The sequence below is a fragment of the Pseudophryne corroboree genome, chromosome 2, assembly GCF_028390025.1.
Source record: "Pseudophryne corroboree isolate aPseCor3 chromosome 2, aPseCor3.hap2, whole genome shotgun sequence".
Lineage (NCBI taxonomy): Eukaryota > Metazoa > Chordata > Amphibia > Anura > Myobatrachidae > Pseudophryne > Pseudophryne corroboree.
In genome coordinates this window covers 1,036,030,753-1,036,057,110 of record NC_086445.1, presented here as the reverse complement: position 1 = coordinate 1,036,057,110, position 26,358 = coordinate 1,036,030,753, and the positions used below count along the sequence as shown (strand labels likewise).

Sequence of the window (26,358 nt, the reverse complement as noted above, 5' to 3'; positions counted from 1 at the left end):
TAGATTCTGATACAGCCAGACAGGCAGACTGACACTGATAGATTCTGATACAGCCAGACAGGCAGACTGACACTGATAGATTCTGATACAGCCAGACAGGCAGACTGACACTGATAGATTCTGATACAGCCAGACAGGCAGACTGACACTGATAGATTCTGATACAGCCAGACAGGCAGACTGACACTGATAGATTCTGATACAGCCAGACAGACAGACAGACTGACACTGATAGATTCTGATACAGCCAGACAGACAGACTGACACTGATAGATTCTGATACAGCCAGGCAGGCAGACTGACACTGATAGATTCTGATACAGCCAGACAGGCAGACTGACACTGATAGATTCTGATACAGCCAGACAGACAGACTGACACTGATAGATTCTGATACAGCCAGACAGGCAGACTGACACTGATAGATTCTGATACAGCCAGACAGGCAGATTGACACTGATAGATTCTGATACAGCCAGACAGACAGACAGACTGACACTGATAGATTCTGATACAACCAGACAGACAGACTGACACTGATAGATTCTGATACCGCCAGACAGGCAGACTGACACTGATAGATTCTGATACAGCCAGACAGGCAGACTGACACTGATAGATTCTGATACAGCCAGACAGACAGACTGACACTGATAGATTCTGATACAGCCAGACAGACAGACTGACACTGATAGATTCTGATACAGCCAGACAAGCAGACTGACACTGATAGATTCTGATACAGCCAGACAGGCAGACTGACACTGATAGATTCTGATACAGCCAGACAGGCAGACTGACACTGATAGATTCTGATACAGCCAGACAGGCAGACTGACACTGATAGATTCTGATACAGCCAGACAGGCAGACTGACACTGATAGATTCTGATACAGCCAGACAGGCAGACTGACACTGATAGATTCTGATACAGCCAGACAGGCAGACTGACACTGATATATACATTGATAAATACAGACAGACTGACACTAATACATTCAGACTGAGACTGATGCAGACACTGATAGACAGAATTTGATACAGACAGACAGACTGACACTGATATTCACATTGATAGATACAGACAGACTTACACTGACACAGAAAGACTGACACTGATACAGACAGACTGACACTGATACAGACAGACTGACACTGATATTCACATTGATAGATACAAACAGACTTACACTGACAGACTGACACTGATAGATTCTGATACAGACAGACAGACAGACAGACAGACTGACTGACTGACACTGATATATACATTGATAGATACAGACAGACTGACACTAATATATGCAGACTGATACTGATGAAGACAGACTGACACTGATAGACAGATTTTGATACAGACAGACAGACAGACAGACAGACTGGTCTGACACTGATATTCACATTGATATATATATAGAAAGACTGACACTAATACAGACAGACTGACACTGATGCAGACAGACACTGATACAGACAGACTGACACTGATAGATTCTGAAACAGACAGACTGACACTTATATTCACAGACAGACTGACACTGATGCAGACAGACTGACACTGATATATTCTGATACAAACAGACAGACGGACTGACACTGATATATACATTGATAGATACAGACAGAGTAACACTAATATATGCAGACTAACACTGATGCAGACAGACTGACACTGATAGATTTTGATACAGACAGACTGACACTGATATTCACATTGATATATACAGACAGACTGACACTGAGAGACAGATTCTGAAACAGACAGACAGACTCACACTGATATTCACAGACAGACTGACACTGGTATAGACAGACTGACATTAATAGATTCTGAAACAGATAGACTGAAACTGATGTTCACATTGAATAGATACAGATAGACTGACACTGATACAGACAGACAGACATTGATGCAGACAGACAGACAGACAGACAGACAGACAGACTGACACTGATATTTACATTGATAGAAAGTTAGAAACAGACAGACTGACAATAATACAAGCAGACTGACACTGATACAGACAGACACTGATAGACAGATTTTGATACAGACAGAAAGACTGACACAGATATTCACATTGATATATACAGACAGAATATATACAGACAGACTGACACTGATACAGACAGACTGACACTGATACAGACAGACTGACACTAATACTCACATTGATAGATACAGACAGACTGTCACTGATACAGACAGACAGACAGACAGACACTGATAGACTAAAACTGATATTCACAGACAGACTGACACTGATACAGACAGACTGACATTGATAAATTCTGATGCAGACAGACAAACTGACACTGATATTCACATTGAAACTGACCCTGATATTCACATACTTCAAAATTCTCATTTCTACCCAGTCTTCCAACCCCCGGCGCCTCTTTTCCACTGTGAACTCCCTCCTCTGCCCACTACCACCTCCTCTCTCGTCCTCATTGTCTACTCTTGACTTTGACACTTATTTTAAATCCAAGATTGACTCCATATGTCAGGACATCACATCCCACCAGACCAGCAACCAGCCACCACCCATCCCTTGCCACCCCTCCCCTTCCCTCTTACCAACTCTGACATCTTTCTCCCATGTATCTGGTGAGGAAGTCATGGCCCGCATCTGTTCCCCCCCCCACCACCTCCCCACCTGACCCTAACCCCTCCTACCTCCTCTGCTACCTCTCTCCTTCTGCCTGTTCCCATCTTGCCCACCTTCTCAATCTCTCCTTCTCATCAGGCACTGTCTCCACTGCCTTCAAGCATACTCTTGTCTTCCCTAATCTTAAAAACCTACCCTTGATCCAAACACCCTCTCCAACTGTCAACCTATCTCTCTCCTACCTTTTGCCTCCAAACTCCTTGAGCGTATTGTCTATAACCACCTCACTGCCTTTCTTTCCTCCTACTCACTGCTTTACCCATTCCAGTCTGGTTTCCGCTCTCTCCACTCCACTGAAACTGCCCTCACAAACGTCTGCAATGACCTCCATGCAACCAAATCTAGGGACCACTACTCTCTGCTTATTCTTCTTGACCTCTCTGCTGCTTTTGACACTGTGGACCACCCTCTCCTTCTGCAAATCCTTCACTCTCTTGGTCTGCATGATACTGCCCTCTCCTGGCTGTCCTCTTACCTTCCTGATCATTCCTTCTCTGTCTCCTCTCATGATGCTATCTCCCTCCCACTTCCACTAACTGTTGGTGTCCGGGTGTCCCCCAAGGTTCTGTTCTTGGTCCTCTCCTTTTCTCTCTCTATATGTCCTCTTTAGGTGAACTCATTAGTTCTTTTAACTTCCAATATCACCTCTATGCTGATGACACTCAAATCTACCTTTCCTCCCCTGATTCCTCCCTGGCTCTCCTCACTCGTACCTCCAACTGACTCTTTGCTATCTCTTCCTGGATGTCCCAGCGCTTTCTTAAGCTCAACATGTCCAAGACTGAGCTGATCATCTTCCCACGCTCCCGCACAACCTCACTTCCCACAATCTCATTTTCCATTGATGGCACGACTATCTCCTCTGGACCCCAAGTATGCTGCCTTTGTGTAATCCTTGACTCCTCCCTCTCCTTCAAACCACATATTCAGCACCTCTCACAAACCTGTCATTTTCATCTCAAAAACATTTCGAGGATCAGACCCTTTCTCACCCAGGATGCCACCAAGATCATTATCCACTCACTGATTATTTCCAGACTGAACTACTGTAATCTCCTCCAAACTGGCCTCCCTGACAATTACCTCTCTCCACTACAATCTATCCTCAATACTGCAGCCCGGATCATCTTCCTCACCAAACTCACTACATCCACCTCCCCTCTCCTACAAGCCCTTCACTGGCTCCCCTTCCCTTTCAGAATCCAATTCAAACTTCTCACACTCACTTACAAAGTCCTCACCCACTCCTCTCCCACTTACATCTCTGACCTTATCTCCCTTTACTCTCCCACCCGTCCTCTTCGCTCTGCTAATGCACGCCGACTCTCCTGTCTTCTGATTACTTCCTCCCACTCCTACCTCCAAGATTTTTCACGTGCTGCTCCCTGACTCTGGAATTCTCTACCTCTCCCCCTCAGACTCTCCACCTCTCTACAGAACTTCAAACGGGCTCTTAAGACACACTTCTTAATCTTTACCAAACCCAGCCAAATCTCATCCTAACCCTCTGTCCCACGCTCCGTCTACCCCATCTGTGTCACCCCTGTTTGTCTGCCCCGCTCCTTTAGAATGTAAGCTCTCACGCAGGGCTGGTTCTTGCCCTTTTGGCGCACCGGGCGGGAAATAGGGGTGTGGCTTCATACAGGGGGCACCCCCTGTACAGTAGAGTAGCGCCACTGAAAAAGAAAAAAATAATAATACTTACTATCCCCGCTCTCAACCACTGCAGACCTCTGCCGGCGCTGCTCCTCTCCTCGGATCTGGCATAGACAGACACTAGAGGTCAATTATGACCCCTAGCGTCTGTGTCAGTCCCACAATGCTGTGCGGTGCGTGATGACGTCATCGCGCACTGCACAGCAAAGGTCCTCTCCATGAAGGGAAACTAGACGCGTAGCGTCTAGTTCCCTTCACAGCGGGGAACCAGCGGGGGACACAGCAGGCAGCGGGGGGGGGGGGGGGGGCACAGCAGTAGCGGATCTTGCCATGGTGCGGCGCCTTCCGGAAGGCGGCGCCCCGGGCAAAAGTCCTGCTTGCCCGTGGCAAGATCCGCTACTGCTCTCACGAGTAGGGCCCTCTTCCCTCATGTGCTTATCCTTTTCTTACTTCAATAATCCTCAACTGCCCAAATCCTGCAGTCTTCTGCCACCTGATACTTATCCCAGTGTCATCTACTGGTGTAGTTATGCTTAGTTACCCTGTACTTGTCCTATATTGTCTTCAGCTGGAAGTCACTGTTTTCCTGCTTTGATTATATGCATATGTACTCTGTAATTGGGCGCTGCGGAACCCTTGTGGCGCCATATAAATAAAGGATAATAATAATAATAATAATAAATGATATATACAGACAGACTGACACATATATTCGCATTAATATATACAGACAGACTGATACTGATATAGACAGACTGACAGTGATACAGGAAGAGTGACACTGATACAGAATGACACTGATATTCACATTGATAGATATAGACAGACTGACACTGATACAGACACACTGACACTGATACAGAATGACACTGATAATAAGAATTTACTCACCGGTAAATCTATTTCTCGTAGTCCGTAGTGGATGCTGGGAACTCCGTAAGGACCATGGGGGAATAGCGGGCTCCGAAGGAGACTGGGCACTCTAAGAAAGAATTAGGACTACCTGGTGTGCACTGGCTCCTCCCTCTATGCCCCTCCTCCAGACCTCAGTTAAGGAAACTGTGCCCGGAAGAGCTGACACAATAAGGAAGGGATTTGGAATCCAGGGTAAGGGTGCATACACACGGTGAGATTCGGACTTATCCGATTCTCACCGTGCGACAGGGGGCCGGGTCGGCACTTAGCCAGTATCGCAAGCACATAATGAGTGTGCTTGCGATGCTGGCTATGTGCGATGTCAATCCTGACTATCTCTTCTATAGAGATAGCCAGGATTGACTTGCCTGCACAGCCTATTTTTTCTGCCGATGCCGACCGCGCGGGGCCGCGCATCGGCATCGGATCGGGATCGCAAGGTGACTGTCACCTTGCGATCTGCACTATCTTTTCTTCCGATTCTGACTATATAGTCAGAATCGGAAGAAAATATCTTACCGTGTGTACACACCTTAAGACTCATACCAGCCACATCAATCACACCGTACAACTTGTGATACTATATCCAGTTAACAGTATGAACAACAACTGAGCCTCAGTCAACAGATGGCTCATAACAATAACCCTTTAGTTAAGCAATAACTATATACATGTATTGCAGACAATCCGCACTTGGGACGGGCGCCCAGCATCCACTACGGACTACGAGAAATAGAATTACCGGTGAGTAAATTCTTATTTTCTCTGACGTCCTAGTGGATGCTGGGAACTCCGTAAGGACCATGGGGATTATACCAAAGCTCCCAAACGGGCGGGAGAGTGCGGATGACTCTGCAGCACCGAATGAGCAAACTCAAGGTCCTCCTCAGCCAGGGTATCAAACTTGTAGAACTTAGCAAATGTGTTTGAACCCCACCAAGTAGCAGCTCGGCAAAGCTGTAAAGCCGAGACCCCTCGGGCAGCCGCCCAAGAAGAGCCCACTTTCCTCGTGGAATGGGCCTTTACAGATTTAGGATGCGGCAGTTCAGCCACAGAATGTGCAAGTTGAATCGTGCTACAGATCCAGCGAGCAATAGTCTGCTTAGAAGCAGGAGCACCCAGCTTGTTGGGTGCATACATGATAAATAGCGAGTCAGTTTTCCTGACTCCAGCCGTCCTGGAAACATATATTTTCAGGGCCCTGACTACGACCAGTAACTTGGAATCCTCCAAGTCCCGAGTAGCCGCAGGCACCACAATAGGTTGGTTCACATGAAAAGCTGAAACCACCTTAGGAAGGAATTGGGAACGAGTCCTCAATTCCGCCCTATCCATATGAAAAATCAGATAAGGGCTTTTACAAGACAAAGCCGCCAATTCTGATACACGCCTGGCCGACGCCAAGGCCAACAGCATGACCACTTTCAACGTGAGGTATTTTAGCTCCATGGTTTTAAGTGGCTCAAACCAATGCGACTTTAGGAAATCCAACACCACGTTGAGATCCCACGGTGCCACTGGAGGCACAAAAGGGGGCTGAATATGCAGCACTCCTTTAACAAAAGTCTGAACTTCAGGCAGTGAAGCCAGTTCTTTTTGGAAGAAAATCGACAGAGCCGAGATCTGGACCTTAATGGAACCCAATTTTAGGCCCATAGTCACCCCTGACTGTAGGCAGTGCAGAAATCGACCGAGATGAAATTCCTCCGTTGGGGCCTTCCTGGCCTCACACCAAGCAACATATTTTCGCCATATGCGGTGATAATGTCTTACGGTCACATCTTTCCTAGCTTTAATCAGCGTAGGAATGACTTCCTCCGGAATGCCCTTTTCTTTTAGGATCCAGTGTTCAACCGCCATGCCGTCAAACGCAGCCGCGGTAAGTCTTGGAACAGACAGGGCCCCTGCTGCAGCAGGTCCTGTCTGAGCGGCAGAGGCCATGGGTCCTCTGAGATCATTTCTTGAAGTTCTGGGTACCAAGCTCTTCTTGGCCAATCCGGAACCACAAGTATAGTTCTTACTCCTCTCCTTCTTATTATTCTCAGTACCTTGGGTATGAGAGGCAGAGGAGGGAACACATAAACCGACTGGTACACCCACGGTGTCACTAGAGCGTCCACAGCTATCGCCTGAGGGTCCCTTGACCTGGCGCAATATCTTTTTAGCTTTTTGTTGAGGCGGGACGCCATCATGTCCACCTGTGGCCTTTCCCAATGGTGTACAATCATTTGGAAGACTTCTGGATGAAGTCCCCACTCTCCCGGGTGGAGGTCGTGCCTGCTGAGGAAGTCTGCTTCCCAGTTGTCCACTCCGGGAATGAACACTGCTGACAGTGCTAACACATGATTTTCCGCCCATCGGAGAATCCTTGTGGCTTCTGCCATCGCCATCCTGCTTCTTGTGACGCCCTGACGGTTTACATGGGCGACCGCCGTGATGTTGTCTGACTGGATCAGCACCGGCTGGTGTTGAAGCAGGGGTCTTGCCTGACTTAGGGCATTGTAAATGGCCCTTAGTTCCAGAATATTTATGTGTAGGGGAGTCTCCTGACTCGTCCATAGTCCTTGGAAGTTTCTTCCCTGTGTGACTGCTCCCCAACCTCGAAGGCTGGCATCCGTGGTCACCAGGACCCAGTCCTGTATGCCGAATCTGCGGCCCTCTAGAAGATGAGCACTCTGCAGCCACCACAACAGGGACACCCTGGTCCATGGAGACAGGGTTATCAGCCGATGCATCTGGAGATGCGATCCGGACCACTTGTCCAACAGATCCCACTGAAAGATCCTTGCATGGAACCTTCCGAATGGAATTGCTTCGTAAGAAGCTACAATCTTTCCCACGACTCGCGTGCAGTGGTGCACCGACACCTGTTTTGGTTTTAGGAGGTCTCTGACTAGAGATGACAATTCCTTGGCCTTCTTCTCCGGGAGAAAAACCTTTTTCTGTTCTGTGTCCAGAACCATTCCCAGGAACAGCAGACGCGTTGTAGGAACCAGCTGCGACTTTGGAATATTCAGGATCCGGCCGTGCTGTTGTAGCACTTCCCGAGCTAGTGCTACTCCGATCAACAAGTGTTCCCTGGACCTCGCCTTTATAAGGAGATCGTCCAAGTACGGGATAATTATAACTCCCTTTTTTCGAAGGAGTATCATCATTTCGGCCATTACCTTGGTAAATACCCTCGGTGCCGTGGACAGACCAAACGGCAACGTCTGGAATTGGTAATGACAGTCCTGTACCACAAATCTGAGGTACACCTGGTGAGGAGGGTAAATGGGGACATGCAGGTAAGCATCCTTGATGTCCAGTGATACCATGTAATCCCCTTCGTCCAGGCTTGCAATAACTGCCCTGAGCGATTCCATTTTGAACTTGAACCTTCTTATATAAGTGTTCAAGGATTTCAAATTTAAAATGGGTCTCACCGAACCGTCCGGTTTCGGTACCACAAACATTTGTGGAATAGTAACCCCGTCCCTGTTGAAGGAGGGGTACTTTGGTTATCACCTGCTGGGAGTACAGCTTGTGAATCGCCTCCAGCACCGCCTCCCTGTCTGGGGGAGTAGTTGGCAAGGCTGATTTGAGGAAACGGCGAGGGGGAGACGTCTCGAATTCCAGCTGGTACCCCTGAGATACCACTTGTAGAATCCAGGGATCCACCCGTGAGCGAACCCACTGGTCGCTGAAGTTCCGGAGACGGGCCCCCACCGCACCTGGCTCCACCTGTGGAGCATGGAAAGAAGAAAAAAAGAAGACTCTTTTTGGGAAGCACTCCTATACAGATAATGTTGTATGACTGGATGTCACAATAGCTGACTAAAATACAATACTTTAATAATTCTCATTAAAATTAATTATTGAGGAGTTCAATGAGCGCCAATATTTGTTAAAATGGTGACATTGCGAAAATATAGAAAAATGTATATAGATTACAAGGTACAGATACCTAATATAAGCCGAGATGGGTATATCTGTGAATTTGTGAACAGACAAAACAACTGTAGGACAACCTGTGGTCAAAAAAATTGATCATTTAGTGTATATATATGACCATCATTTGAAAACTGCTGTACATCCCAAATGGGAATTGAATCCTAGCAGGTAGTTGAATCATAGGTCATAACCGAGATGTAAGTCAGTGCTCTATTTTAGTGACCGAAAGGGTGGCAAATATTTGCAGTACCAGGGTGTTCCTTGGTGGTCTCCCATCCAAGTACTTAAACCGGCCCTCCACTGCTTGGCTTCCAAGATCAGATGAGATTGGGCATCTCCAGTGGGGTATGACCGCAGACCTTATGCTTACCCTTGTCACGCTGTGTCCTAATTGGGCACAAATAAGAGCCGATTTGCGTAATTATGTGAACCACAGGTATCGAGGCAGCTGATTTGGTATAAGAAAAATCAAGAGTTTTTTTCTCAAAGATATAACACAAAGATATAACACAGAATTCAGATACCCATCTAAATTTTCACGGTTAAATCAGTCGCAGTACAAGTAGAAAAGACATCTATGCTGCACAGATATTTCATATGAATATCGGATATTCTAGATTATAATATTCTTTTAACTATGCAGAGAGGGAAACCTCCAAATTTGGTCTCCAAAAAAATCAATAGATGTATGAAAATACACCATGGATTGTGCAAAAAGTATATAACATAAGCAATGCAATCTCCAGCTCTAATGCCCCATCATGAATTATCTTTAGGCAATAGGAAAATAATGAAACAGACAATATACCATATATATCATCAGCTAGGTGTTTCAAAACAACATGGATTTCTGCATTACAAAGAGAGAAAACATTTGTGTGTTTGATAAGCTCCAAAAGATATTGGATGTATCTGCATCCGCTGTTTTGGTAGCAATATAGACCAAACTAAGAATGGCACTTGTTCACTTACTGGTGATGATTGACTGTCACTTAAGCATATGGTAGAGTGATCTGCCACGTGGATGTGAGTTTTTCGTGCACACAAAAGAAAAAGTGCATATATAAAAATATTACCTCATCCAGGTGTACATTCATTAAGCTATGTCCTACTTGTATAAGGGAGATGATAGCTTGGTCACGCCCTGTGACCAAGCTATCTTGCGAAACGTACGTCAGGAAGAAGGAGGAGAGGCAACAACCTCACGGTCACGTGGTGCGCACACGTGACCGCAACTTAGCCGATCACGGCATAGTTCGTCGCTACGGGAACCAGCCTAACAGGAAGAACAGTGCGGCCGGAGCACAGCAGCGGGCAGTACGCGGGCAGACGCGGCCAGCACCTTCCAGACATCAGGATCTCCCTTATCATCTCCCTTATACAAGTAGGACATAGCTTAATGAATGTACACCTGGATGAGGTAATATTTTTATATATGCACTTTTTCTTTTGTGTGCACGAAAAACTCACATCCACGTGGCAGATCACTCTACCATATGCTTAAGTGACAGTCAATCATCACCAGTAAGTGAACAAGTGCCATTCTTAGTTTGGTCTATATTGCTACCAAAACAGCGGATGCAGATACATCCAATATCTTTTGGAGCTTATCAAACACACAAATGTTTTCTCTCTTTGTAATGCAGAAATCCATGTTGTTTTGAAACACCTAGCTGATGATATATATGGTATATTGTCTGTTTTATTATTTTCCTATTGCCTAAAGATAATTCATGATGGGGCATTAGAGCTGGAGATTGCATTGCTTATGTTATATACTTTTTGCACAATCCATGGTGTATTTTCATACATCTATTGATTTTTTTGGAGACCAAATTTGGAGGTTTCCCTCTCTGCATAGTTAAAAGAATATTATAATCTAGAATATCCGATATTCATATGAAATATCTGTGCAGCATAGATGTCTTTTCTACTTGTACTGCGACTGATTTAACCGTGAAAATTTAGATGGGTATCTGAATTCTGTGTTATATCTTTGTGTTATATCTTTGAGAAAAAAACTCTTGATTTTTCTTATACCAAATCAGCTGCCTCGATACCTGTGGTTCACATAATTACGCAAATCGGCTCTTATTTGTGCCCAATTAGGACACAGCGTGACAAGGGTAAGCATAAGGTCTGCGGTCATACCCCACTGGAGATGCCCAATCTCATCTGATCTTGGAAGCCAAGCAGTGGAGGGCCGGTTTAAGTACTTGGATGGGAGACCACCAAGGAACACCCTGGTACTGCAAATATTTGCCACCCTTTCTGTCACTAAAATAGAGCACTGACTTACATCTCGGTTATGACCTATGATTCAACTACCTGCTAGGATTCAATTCCCATTTGGGATGTACAGCAGTTTTCAAATGATGGTCATATATATACACTAAATGATCAATTTTTTTGACCACAGGTTGTCCTACAGTTGTTTTGTCTGTTCACAAATTCACAGATATACCCATCTCGGCTTATATTAGGTATCTGTACCTTGTAATCTATATACATTTTTCTATATTTTCGCAATGTCACCATTTTAACAAATATTGGCGCTCATTGAACTCCTCAATAATTAATTTTAATGAGAATTATTAAAGTATTGTATTTTAGTCAGCTATTGTGACATCCAGTCATACAACATTATCTGTATAGGAGTGCTTCCCAAAAAGAGTCTTCTTTTTTTCTTCTTTCCATGTTTACATTGAGAATAACTGACTCGGGGGAGCACCACTGATGGGCAGCTTTTTGATACACAAAAATAAGGAGTGTGTTACCTTATGTATCTGCTTCCTAAAATGAGGATTTGAACCTTGAATTTAATTATCAGTTAATTACAGATAGTTATCATTATACATATACACTTATTACACCAGTGCGGTTTCCAATTTTCTTTTCTTCAACTATCCACCTGTGGAGCCCCAGCGTCATGCGGTGGACTTAGAGGAAGCGGGAGAGGACTTTTGTTCCTGGGAACTTGCTGTTTGGTGCAGCTTTTTCCCCCTACCTCTGCCTCTGGGCAGAAAGGACGCGCCTCTAACCCACTTGCCTTTCTGGGGCCGAAAGGACTGTACCTGATAATACGGTGCTTTCTTTGGCTGTGAGGGAACATGGGGTAAAAATGTCGACTTCCCAGCCGTCGCTGTGGAAACGAGGTTCGAGAGACCATCCCCAAACAATTCCTCACCCTTGTAAGGCAAAACCTCCATGTGCCTTTTAGAATCCGCATCACCTGTCCACTGCCGAGTCCATAATACTCTCCTGGCAGAAATGGACATTGCATTTATTCTAGATGCCAGTAGGCAAATATCCCTCTGTGCATCTCTCATGTATAAGACTACGTCTTTATTATGCTCTACAGTTAGCAATATAGTGTCCCTGTCAAGGGTATCAATGTTATCAGACAGGGAATCTGACCACGCAGCTGCAGCACTGCACATCCATGCTGAAGCAATAGCCGGTCTCAGTATAATACCTGAGTGTGTATATACAGACTTCAGGATAGCCTCCTGCTTTCTATCCGCAGGCTCCTTTAGGGCGGCCGTATCCGGAGACGGTAGTGCCACCTTCTTTGACAAGCGTGTGAGCGCTTTATCCACCCTAGGGGATGTCTCCCAACGTATCCTATCCTCTGGCGGGAAAGGGTACGCCCTTAGTAACTTTTTGGAAATTACCAGTTTCTTATCGGGGGAAACCCACGCTTCATCACACACTTCATTTAATTCTTCAGAAGGGGGAAAAACCACAGGTTGCTTTTTCTCCCCAAACATAATACCCTTTTTTGTGGTACCAGGGTTAATGTCAGAAATGTGCAACACATTTTTCATTGCCGTAATCATGTAACGGATGGCCCTATTGGAATGTACACTAGTCTCATCGTCGTCGACACTGGAGTCAGTATCCGTGTCGACATCTGTGTCTGCCATCTGAGGTAGCGGGGGTTTTTGAGCCCCTGATGGCTTTTGAGACGCCTGGGCAGGCACAGACTGAGAAGCCGGCTGTCCCACATCTGCTATGTCATCAAACCTCTTATGTAAGGATTTGACACTGTCACGTAATTCCTTCCACATATCCATCCACTCAGGTGTCGACCCCGCAGGGGGTGACATCACATTTATCGACACCTGCTCCGCCTCCACATAAGCCTCCTCATCAAACATGTCGACACAGCCGTACCGACACACCACACACACACAGGGAATGCTCTGACTGAGGACAGGACCCCACAAAGTCCTTTGGGGAGACAGAGAGAGAGTATGCCAGCACACACCACAGCGCTATAAATCACAGGGATGTACACTATAATGAGTGATTTTTCCCTATAGCAGCTATATATATATTATTTGCGCCTAAATTTAGTGCCCCCCCTCTCTTTTTTACCCTATTGAGCCTGGAAACTGCAGGGGAGAGCCTGGGGAGCGTCCTTCCAGCGGAGCTGTGAGAGGAAATGGTGCCAGTGTGCTGAGGGAGATAGCCCCGCCCCCTTCACGGCGGGCTTCTCCCGCTTTTTTTTATGGATATATGGCAGGGGATTTTACACATATATAGTCTTAATGACTATATTATGTGTATTTTTGCCAATGTAAGGTAATCTTATTGCAGCCCAGGGCGCCCCCCCCTGGCGCCTTGCACCCATCAGTGACCGGAGTATGTGGTGTGCAGTGGGAGCAATGGCGCACAGCTGCAGTGCTGTGCGCTACCTTAATGAAGACCGGAGTCTTCAGCCGCCGATTTCCTGGACGTTCTTCTTGCTTCTGGCTCTGCAAGGGGGACGGCGGCGCGGCTCCGGGACCGGACGACCGAGGCTGGGCCTGTGTTCGATCCCTCTGGAGCTAATGGTGTCCAGTAGCCTAGAAGCCCAAGCTAGCTGCAAGCAGGTAGGTTCGCTTCTCTCCCCTAAGTCCCTCGTAGCAGTGAGTCTGTTGCCAGCAGATCTCACTGAAAATAAAAAACCTAAATATACTTTCTTTTCTAGAAGCTCAGGAGAGCCCCTAGTGTGCAACCAGCTCGAGCCGGGCACAGATTCTAACTGAGGTCTGGAGGAGGGGCATAGAGGGAGGAGCCAGTGCACACCAGGTAGTCCTAATTCTTTCTTAGAGTGCCCAGTCTCCTTCGGAGCCCGCTATTCCCCCATGGTCCTTACGAAGTTCCCAGCATCCACTAGGACGTCAGAGAAATTCACATTAATATATACACACAGACTGATACTGATATAGACAGACTGACACTGATACAGACAGACTGACACTGATACATATTACAGACAGACTGACACTGATACAGGAAGAGTGACACTGATATTCACATTAATACTGATACAGAAAGACACTGATACAGACAGACTGATACAGGAAGGGTGACACTGATATTCACATTAATAGATACAGAAAGACACTGATACACACAGACTGACACTGATACATATTACAGACAGACTGACACTGATACAGGAAGGGTGACACTGATATTCACATTAATAGATACAGAAAGATACTGATACAGACAGACTGACACTGATACAGGAAGGGTGACACTGATATTCACAGTGATAGCTACAGACAGACACTGATACAGACAGACTATCACTGATACAGACACACTGACACTGATACAGGAAGAGTGACACTGATATTCACATTAATAGATACAGAAAGACACTGATACAGACAGACTGACACTGATACAGACAGACTGACACTGATACAGGAAGAGTGACACTGATATTCACATTAATAGATACAGAAAGACACTGATACAGACAGACTGACACTGATACAGACACACTGACACTGATACAGGAAGAGTGACACTGATATTCACATTAATAGATACAGACAGACACTGATACAGACAGACTGACACTGATACAGGAAGGGTGACACTGATATTCACAGTGATAGCTACAGACAGACACTGATACAGACCGACTGACACTGATACAGACACACTGACACTGATACAGGAAGAGTGACACTGATATTCACATTAATAGATACAGACAGACTGACACTGATACAGACACACTGACACTGATACAGGAAGAGTGACACTTATACCCCTTTTCCACTAGCTCAAAAAACACGGGTAAATGCACGGGGGCGCGCATTTACCCGTGTTTTTGGCAAGTGGAAAAGGGTAAACCCGGATCAAGTGACCCGTGAATCCTACCCGGCTATTTACCTGGGTAGGACACGGGAATGATCCGGGTAGGGTGTAGTGTAAACGGGAGCCGTGTCGATGCGACACGGCTCCCGTTTACACTGTATGGATGGGCGGCGCTGGGAGATCATGTGATCTCCCTGCGCCGCCCCTGCCGTGTAGCTAGAAGCGTCACCAACCCGGCATATGCCGGGTTGTGACTGCTAATGGGAAAGGGACCGAGCACGGGTCGCAGCAGGGGGCAGCTCCCGTGTCAGGCTCCCGGCTGCGACCCGTGCTCGTAGGTGTAAAAGGGGTATAATATTCACAGTGATAGCTACAGACAGACACTGATACAGACAGACTGACACTGATACAGACACACTGACACTGATACAGGAAGAGTGACACTGATATTCACATTAATAGATACAGAAAGACACTGATACAGACAGACTGACACTGATACAGACACACTGACACTGATACAGGAAGAGTGACACTGATATTCACATTAATAGATACAGACAGACACTGATACAGACAGACTGACACTGATACAGGAAGGGTGACACTGATATTCACAGTGATAGCTACAGACAGACACTGATACAGACAGACTGACACTGATACAGGAAGGGTGACACTGATATTCACAGTGATAGCTACAGACAGACACTGATACAGACAGACTGACACTGATACAGACACACTGACACTGATACAGGAAGAGTGACACTGATATTCACAGTGATAGATACAGAGATATACTGAGAAATGTAAATGGTGGTATTCCGTCTATTGATCTACACTAAGAAGGTCTACAGTCAATAGGTCAACCACTAATGGTAGACATGCATTAGGTCGACAGGGTCAAAGGTCAACATGTGAAAATATAGAAAACATGTATAAATATAGTTCAAAAGATTTGGCAGGGTTAAAAAGTCAACATTTCAGAACTATTTATACAGAATGTTTTTTTTAATCAATTTTATCTATTTACATATCAAACTTTTCATTTTTCCGGTAGACGATCAGAGGAGATCACTCCAGTTATCTGCACTTGCACAGTTCTGGCCACCTTGTAAACCATCAACGTGACAGCTGCCAATCAGCAGACGCTTAGATTGTAGAAGTGATGTCAGCCGTATAAAATACATATTTATCACTCTCACATGTATAAATAGCTGCCTCCAATGTGGCATTTTAAAATAATCATGCCCTAATTGTACAGGTTTAATAACTCACATTTACATATTTTACTAAACATGTATGGCTCTACCGTATGACGCAGAGACGCTATAAATTATTCCTCACTCTTTGTCTCAGAATCTTGGCAAGTTAATGTACAAGGCACTGGGGAAGGGTTTTGATCAGGGATAGGGATTAGGAAAAGGGGGCAAAAACTCACGTCAATCGCTGCTCAGCTCAAGTCAGTGGCCATGTGACCAGAAGTGCTGGTCACATGGCCACTGGTATCTGGAAGAAGACCCCGTAGCCACTGCAGCTGTCGGAATCACATAAGTAACTGAACGGAAGAGGATGGAGGCAAAGAGGTCAAGGAAGAAGAGATAAATTTGGGTGCCATCAGTGATATTGGATGCTGAAAGAGCTGATGAGATCTTCAAGAAGACCCCTAGAGGACACCAACAAGTAGAGGGATAGTGTGTGAGGTGAAGTCAGAGGAATATACAGAGGAGAAGCAGTTAGAGAGGTCCAAGGTCAAATATGAGAATGACATAAGGTCTTGGATCTTCTTCCCTTATACGTGTGTGTGTGTGTGTGTGTGTGTGTGTGTGTTTGTAAGACATTCAAAGAGAACATCCGAAACTAGCCAAGGTATCCTCCAAGCAATGTGCATAAATTTAAATCTACAAATCATGGACTGCACAATTTTAAGAATGATCACATAAGCACCTCCTTATCCAACATTTCAGGCTACTAATTTAAACTGTTATCAGGGATACAGAAAACTCGCTCTCCCCCGGTCAGCGCCGACCTTATCAACCAGGGACTTCGATTGGTGATGTTGCACAGCAATCAGGGGTAGTGCCTGGTGCTACTAATACTCAGTAGGGCTAGGCACTAAAAAGAGAGGGTTAGGCACTAAGGGGGAAAGGTTAAGATTAGGCTGTGAGGAGGGAGGATAAGGAATAGGCACTAAGCGGGGAGGGATAGGGTTAGGCTGCGGGAGGGGGAGGGTTAGGCTGCGGGAGGGGGAGGGTTAGGGTTAGGCTGCGAGAGGGGGAGGGTTAGGGTTAGGCTGCAGGAGGGGGAGGGTTAGGGTTAGGCTGCGGGAAGGGGATGGTTAGGGTTAGGCTGCGGGAGGGTTAGGGTTAGGCTGCGGGAGGGGGAGGGTTAGGGTTAGGCTGCGGGAGGGGGAGGGTTAGGGTTAGGCTGCGGGAGGGGGAGGGTTAGGGTTAGGCTGCGGGAGGGGGAGGGTTAGGGTTAGGCTGCGGGAGGGTTAGGGTTAGGCTGCGGGAGGGGGAGGGTTAGGGTTAGGCTGCGGGAGGGGGAGGGTTAGGGTTAGGCTGCGGGAGGGGGAGGGTTAGGCTGCGGGAGGGGGAGGGTTAGGGTTAGGCTGCAGGAGGGGGAGGGTTAGGGTTAGGCTTTGGGTAGGGAGCGGTAGAGGGGGAGGGTTAGAATACTTAACAAGCAGATGTCGGGATTCTATGCATCGGGATGCCACTGTCGGTTCTCTGACTGCCGACATCCCAAGCGCCAGAATCATGATACCATCCCAAAGAAGAACCTAGAAATCATAGTCATATACAATATATATGTAAAGAAGGACAATGTGAAGCATCCAAATGCACATATATGAATGGCCGTCGTCTATTGGCATGTAGACAGAATACAGTAAGGCACTTTCATTAACTGTTCTAAAGGAAACAATTGAGCGTCTCACTGAGACCATGCTGGGTTACCGTGTGCAGTCTATAAAGCTAATGCATCTGCCTGGCCTCTAATTGCAGTAGAGATTTAGCTCTATCACCCACACCCCTCTCCCGGTATGAAGGGGTTAAAGAGGTACGCACCCCAGGTGATCTTATTGCACAGTGCTTCTCCGTATAATGGCATTGCACTAACTGGCCTCACTCCTTACCTTCTGTAGCCTGTGTAATAGCAAAATTATGGCGTACCCTATGGCGTTCTTTAAATTGCAGACCGCAAGGACAACCCATGGAGTAAACACAAATGTACCTGTCCCTGAGAAACTAGGTTCAAATATTTCTTGTAAGATCGAGGTGGATGATTAAAAGAATTCTCTGCAGGTAATATAAGATAATAGATTGTGATGTTCTGTTTCCCCGATGAAGGTTTAAATGAGTAAACTGAAACGTTGGACAAGGAGGTAATTGCATGATCAGTATTCAATTTGTAAAGTGCTCTAATAGTTGAATAACACCGTTAACGGAATACACACTAATAATAATAATAATAATAACAGCAACAACAACAACGCTATAGAGACGTAAATTTGAGACGTCTTAATGTAAGTAAATACTAATCCATTGTTCTTGGCTTTACCTGAGGATTACCTGTAGCAGATATGGTAAAAAGTGATAGGACCATTTTTGTAGTTTATTAATGTCTACACACTGGAGTGTAATCTAAATTTTGATCCGATTGTCTGTGTGGGCATTATCGTTCATGCAACGCAAGCCAAGCATCGGTAATGATGTCATTATGTCAACCCCCTTTTCATCTCCTTAGGGGAGGTTTATAAAAATTCTAATTACGTCGTTTTCCTATTTCCCACCTGAAGAATACCCGTGTCACATTTCATCTTCCTAACATATCGGGAAGTAAGAGAATAGTGTAAGTCAGTCAGTCAGTAAGCATACCTCCCAACATGTCCCTCTCCAGGAGGGACAGAATGCTCTGCTTCTGGACTTTTCCTTAATTTAAAATTGCTGGCACCTGTGTTGAACAGGTTAATGGATAAGAAAGGTGTTTCAGCACAAGTGATGGCAATCATAAATTAAGAGAAAAGTCCAGGAACAGAGCATTGTGTCCCTCCTTCAGAGGGTCATGTTGGGAGGTATGAGTAAGTGAGCAAATGAGTGGGTGAGGGCTCACTTTGGGTGGGTTACATACCTCCCAACATGACCCTCTCCAGGAGGGACACAATGCTCTGCTTCTGGACTTTTCTCTTAATTTATGATTGCTATCACCTGTGTTGAACAGGTTAATGGATAAGAAAGATGTTTCAGCACAGGTGATGGCAATCACAAATTAAGAGGAAGGTCCAGGAGCAGAGCACTGTGTTGGAAGGTATAGGGTTATATTGTTTCTGTGCAGGGTAAATACTGGCTGCTTTATTTTTACACTGGGATTTAGATTAGATTTCAGTTTGAACACACCCCACCAAATCTAACTCTCTCTGCACCGGAAATTTTTTGGGGTTTGGGTTTTGGTTTTGGATTCGGTTCCACGGCCATGTTTTGGATTCGGACGCGTTTTGGCAAAACCTCCCTGAAAATGTTTCGTCGGATTCGGGTGTGTTTTGGATTCGGGTGTTTATTTTCAAAAAACCCTCAAAAACAGCTTAAATCATAGAATTTTGGGGTAATTTTGATCCTATCGTATTATTAACCTCAATAACCACAATTTCCACTCATTTCCAGTCTATTCTGAACGGGTTCACTACGATATGCTGGCGGTCGGGCTCCCGTCGACCAGCATACCGGCGCCGGAAGTGTGGCGAGCGCAAATGAGCCCCTTGCAGGCTCGCCGCGCTCGCCACGCTATGGGCGCAAATGAGCCCCTTGCAGGCTCGCTACGCATGCCACACTATTTTATTCTCCCTCCAGGGGGGTCGTAGACCCCCACGAGGGAGAATAAGTGTCGGTATGCCGGCTGTCGGGATCCCGGCGCCGGTATACTGTGCGCCGGGATCCCGTCAGTCTGCATACTGAAGACCACCCATTCTGAACACCTCACACCTCACAATACTATTTTTAGTCCTAAAATTTGCACCGAGGTCGCTGGATGACTAAGCAAAGCGACCCAAGAGGGCGGCACAAACACCTGGCCCATCTAGGAGTGGCACTGCAGTGTCAGACAGGATGGCACTTAAAAAAATTGGCCCCAAACAGCACATGATGCAAAGAAAAGAGAAAAAGAGGTGCACCAAGGTCGCTGGATGGCTAAGCTAAGCGACACAAACACCTCAATATCACAGGAATTATTTGTTCCAATCAATGGTATTATTGGTCCAAATCACTGGAAGAAAATGACAAAATCACTGGAATTAAATGGCAGTAATGTCGGGAATTATATCAAATGGCAGTACCACTGGACATATACGGAAGTGTCAGACAGGATGGCACTTAAAAAAATAGTCCCCAAACAGCACATGATGCAAAGAAAAGAGAAAAAGAGGTGCACCAAGGTTGCTGGATGGCTAAGCTAAGCGACACAAACACCTCAATATCACAGGAATTATTTGTTCTAATCAATGGTATTATTGGTCCAAATCACTGGAAGAAAATGACAAAATCACTGGAATTATTCGTTCTAATCAATGGTATTATTGGTTCAAATCACTGGAAGAAAATGACAAAATCACTGGAATTATTCGTTCTAATCAATGGTATTATTGGTCCAAATCACTGGGAGAAAATGACAAAATCACTGGAATTATTTGGCAAGATCACTGTAATTAATAATTATAAATCACTGATATTATTAATTGGTAAAATCTCGCTATCGCCTGCCTAGTGAAGTGGAATCTAGATGGGATTTTTTTTACCGGGGACACAATAACTTCATCAATTGTCTAAATCCCAATGCACTTATGGCGGAAAACGGGCGCACGTCTAACAGCGCACTGATTATACTGAGAACTGATGATACTGATCACTGATGATACTACGGAGTACTGACACTGAGCAGCGAGAACAGCACTGGACTATTGTACTGTAGTATATTGGTCACCACAATGCAGCACTGACACTGAGCACAGATATTAAGCACTGATCAGGATACTAGAACTGACACAGAGCTGCAAGATAACGCTATGGCCTACTGTACTGTACTACTATAATATACTGGTGGTCACCGCAATGCAGCATTGTACTACTATATACTGGTCACCACAATGCAGCACACTGAGCACAGATATTACCAGGTGTATCTCACACATCGCTCAGTACAGATTATAGGATGTATTATCACCAGGTCTATAACACACGTCGCACAGTACAGTATACACTTACAGGGTGTATAATTAATTACCAGGTGTATCACACACATCGCACAGTACAGTATATAGGGTGTATAATCACCAGGTGTATCTCACACATCGCTCAGTACAGTATATAGGGTGTATAATCCCCAGGTGTATCTCACACATCGCTCACATGTGTGCTGCCCCGGGGTGGCTGGCCTGTGCCGGTTTGTGGGGTTCTGCACCCCAGGCCCAGATATAGTATTAGGTTTAGGACCACCAGCATCAGAGGAGCCTTGTCGAGGCCTGGTGGCTTTGCCATATTTCTGCAGATATATGTAACGAAGACCTCTGGATTTCTATTATATGTAGGTATTCAAGTCATGTTACCCATATAGTTTGGTGTGCTGGGGGGCACCAGGCAGAGCCGTAACTACGTGTGTGCCAGGTGGGCCTGGCACACAGCGCAGTCGCCCTGGGGGCGCAACAGGTCGCATCCCCGTTAATTTACTCAGCGGCATTGTAATGACTCAAACTGACTCATTACAAGCCGCCAGAGAGGAGCAGCAGCGCCGGAGGCAGGAGAGAAGGACGTGGAGGGAGGGGGAGGAGGGAGCCGCAGCAGCGCACTAATTGGTGGTGGCGCTGCTCAGAGCCGTCCCTCTCCTTCCACTGTGCGGCTGTGCGCCCCCTCCCTCTCCCCCAGTGCCTGCAGGCGGTGTAATCTACGAAGGGGGAGGTTTCTGAGTAATCAGAAACACCCCGTCCTTCCCAACAGGTCGATGCTTTTTAAACTAGCTTCATGCGGCTACTTGATCTAAGCCCCTCCCCTCGCTCATAATACCGTCATGTAGCTGGTCTATGGTGAGGGGGTGAGAGGCTAATATGATATGCTTCTATCACACTCACGTAATTTTGGCCCCTCCCCCTCACATAGACCCGCGATTTGCGGCATTTTCCGCGAGTGGGTGGAGCCTAATTAATGCATTGCATGATCGCAGAGTGCCCAGCAGCAGCCCGATCCTCATCAGCCCCTGTGCTGCAGCAAAATCTAAAGTAAGAGTGTTTATGCCATATACAGTAGTGTGTGTGTGTGTGTGTGTGTGTGTGTGTGTGTGTGTGTGTGTGTGTGTGTGTGTGTGTGTCAGTCATTATTTTGTGATGTGCTGGTCAGTTGAAACCTTCCTCAGAAAATCCTGCATTTGTCCCTGGGAGGTGGGCTCATTGGGACAATAATTATATGGGGAAACTCCATGTGGCATACTGGGGGTGCACTCTGACAAAATATGGGGGGAGCTTCTGTGTGACATACTAGGGACACTGGCCACTGGGTCATAATTAATATGAAGGGCTCTGTGTGGCATACTGGGGGCACTGGCCACTGGGTCATAATTAATATGAAGGGCTCTGTGTGGCATACTGGGGGCACTGGCCACTGGGTCATAATTAATATGAAGGCCTCCGTGTGGCATACTGGGGGCACTGGCCACTGGGTCATAATTAATATGAAGGGCTCCATGTGGCATACTGGGGGCACTGGCCACTGGGTCATAATTAATATGAAGGGCTCTGTGTGGCATACTGGGGGGCACTTGGACATAATTTGGGGGTGACTGGGTGATACTGGGGGGTAATCTCCCCCATTTCCTCCTCTCTCTCGTCTGCCCTATTCCTCCAATGACAATTTACCCTATATCTCCTCTCTCCCTCCCGTTTTCCCCTATTCCTCCTTTCTCTCCACATCTCCTTTTCCTCCTCTCTCCCCCATCTGTCCGTTTCTTTCTCTCTCCTGTCTCCCCCTATTCAGTCTGCCCCTATTCCTCTTCTCTCTCTTGCACCTGCCCCTATACCTTACCCTCTCCTATTTCCGCATATTCCAGGAGGGGGAAAGGACCCTGCCTATTTTGTCAGTCCCGGGCCCCACAATTTCTGATGGCAGCCCTGCCTGCAACATCGTCAGCGCCAAAACGGGGACCGTGCGGGAGCCAGGCGGAGGAGATCCACGGGGGCAGCGGCAGCAGGAGCTGCCCAAACTATACAGAAGACGAAGAGCCAGGAGGAGGGGTGGTAAAAAAAAGAGACAGGGCTTCAGTATTACAGTTTACAGGCTGGGGTGGACGCGGGCGGCACTGCATAGGGCTGTATAGAGAGTGAATCCCTTCTTCTGCAGTCCTTATTTTTTTTATATATATATATATATATATATACATATATACATATATGTATATGTATATATTTATGTATATATATATATATATATATATATGTGTGTGTGTGTATATATATATATATATATATATTAATTTGTAAAAAAGGGGACTCTGTCTGCCTTAATGTGTAAAAAGTGGACCTGTCTGCCGTGATGTGTAAAAAGTGGACGCTGTCTGCCGTGATGTGTAAAAAGTGGATGCTGTCTGCCCTCATGTGTAAAAAGGGGGACGCTGTCTACCGTAATGTGTGAAAAGGGGGACGCTGTCTGCCATAATTGTCTGCTGTAATGTGTAAAAAGTGGACGCTGTCTGCCGTGATGTGTAAAAAGGGGGACGCTGTCTGCCGTAATGTGTAAAAAGGGGGACGCTGTCTGCGTAATGTGTAAAAAGGGGACGCTGTCTGCCGTAATGTGTAAAAAGTGGACTCTGTCTGCCGTAATGTGTAAAAAGTGGACGCTGTCTGCCATAATGTGTAAAAAGGGGGACGCTGTCTGCGTAATGTGTAAAAAGGGGACGCTGTCTGCCATAATGTGTAAAAAGTGGACTCTGTCTGCTGTAATGTGTAAAAGGTGGACTCTGCTGTAATGTATAAAAGGGGCTTTACCTGGTGTAGTGGCGCTACTTTGTGGCGTAATTTGAATAGTGGAGACTACTGTGCACCGTAATCTGAATTGGTATTATTGTGTGGCCACACCCCTTCCCTATGAAGCCACGCCCCTACATATTTTGTGCGCGCCAACGGCGCGCACTGCCCCTATTTTTCATAATGGGGGGGGGCGCCGGTGCCATTTCTTGCACACAGCGCTAAAATGTCTAGTTACGGCACTGGCACCAGGGGTTAATCCCCATCCTGTCTCTTGTATCTCACACATCGCACAGTACAGTATATAGGGTGTATAATCCCCAGGTGTATCTCACACATTGCTCAGTACAGTATATACAGTAGGGTGTATAATCATCACCAGGTGTATCACACGCCGCACAGTACAGTATACAGGGTGTATAATCCCCAAGTGTATCTCACACATCGCACAGTACAGTATATAGGGTGTATAATCCCCAGGTGTATCTCACACATCGCTCAGTACAGTATATAGGGTGTATAATCCCCAGGTGTATCTCATACATCGCTCAGTACAGTATATAGGGTGTATAATCCCCAGGTGTATCTCACACATTGCTCAGTACAGTATATAGGGTGTATAATCCCCAGGTGTATCTCACACATCGCTCAGTACAGTATATAGGGTGTATAATCATCACCAGGTGTATCACACGCCGCACAGTACAGTATACAGGGTGTATAATCCCCAGGTGTATCTCACACATCGCACAGTACAGTATATAGGGTGTATAATCCCCAGGTGTATCTCACACATCGCTCAGTACAGATTACAGGATGTATAATCACCAGGTGTATCTCACACATCGCTCAGTACAGTATACAGGGTGTATAATCACCAGGTGTATCACAAACATTGCACAGTACAGTATAAAGGGTGTATAATCATCACCAGGTGTATCACACGCCCCACAGTACAGTATACAGGGTGTATAATCCCCAGGTGTATCTCACACCGCTCAGTACAGATTACAGGATGTATAAAATCACCAGGTGTATAACACACGTCGCACAGTACAGTATACATACTGGTCACTACAATGCAGCAGATATTGAGCACTGATCAGGATATTAGAAGTGACACAGAGCTGCAAGATACAGCAATGGCCTACTGTACTGTACTATATGTATACTGCTGGTCACCAAAATGCTGCACTGTCCTACTATATACTGCTCACAACAATGCAGCACAGATATGGATAGTATACTTGACACAGCTGCAAGATACAGCAATGGCCTACTGTACTGTACTACTGTATATGTATACTGCTGGTCGCCAAAATGCTGCACTGTCCTACTATATACTGCTCACAATAATGCAGCACAGATATGGATAGTATACTTGAACCAGAGCTGCAAGATACAGCAATGGCCTACTGTACTGTACTACTATAATTATATACTGGTGGTCCCCACAATGCAGCACACTGAGCACAGATATGGAGCGTTTTCAGGCAGAGAACGTAGATATTTTCAGCACACTGAGCACAGATATTTGCAGCACACTGAGCACAGATATTTGCAGCACACTGAGCACAGTTACGGAGCTTTTCAGGGAGAGAACGCAGCCACGTCCTCTCCGTTGAATCTCCAATGCACGAGTGAAAATGGCGGCGACGCGCGGCTCTTTATATAGAATACGAATCTCGCGAGAAACCGACAGCGGGATGATGACGTTCGGGCGCGTTCGGGTTAACCGAGCAAGGTGGGAAGATCCGAGGCTGCCTCGGAACCGTGTAAAATAGGTGAAGTTTGGGGGGGTTTGGATCTCGACTAACCGAACCCACTCATCTCTAATATATATACATCTATCTATATATATATATATATCTATATATATCTATATATATATATATATATATATATATATATATACATACACATCTATATTTATATATATACATACAGTATAAGTTGTGGGGCAGAAGTTCAGTGTAAAACAGGTGCATATGTCAGAGGGTTTTCTTAACGAGAGACCATTTACCTCTAATTACCATTTGTATCAAATACAGAGTTTCTCCTATGGTATAGAGATA

At 45.9% G+C, this 26,358-nt stretch overlaps 2 pseudogenes; one reads left to right on the top strand and one right to left on the bottom strand.

Annotated features, from left to right (window-relative positions):
• Positions 1 to 9,415: 9,415 nt before the first annotated feature.
• Positions 9,416 to 9,536, bottom strand: LOC135051506 (5S ribosomal RNA; annotated as a pseudogene).
• Positions 9,537 to 11,314: 1,778 nt separating this feature from the next.
• On the top strand, positions 11,315 to 11,435 carry LOC135051505 (5S ribosomal RNA; annotated as a pseudogene).
• Positions 11,436 to 26,358: the final 14,923 nt, after the last annotated feature.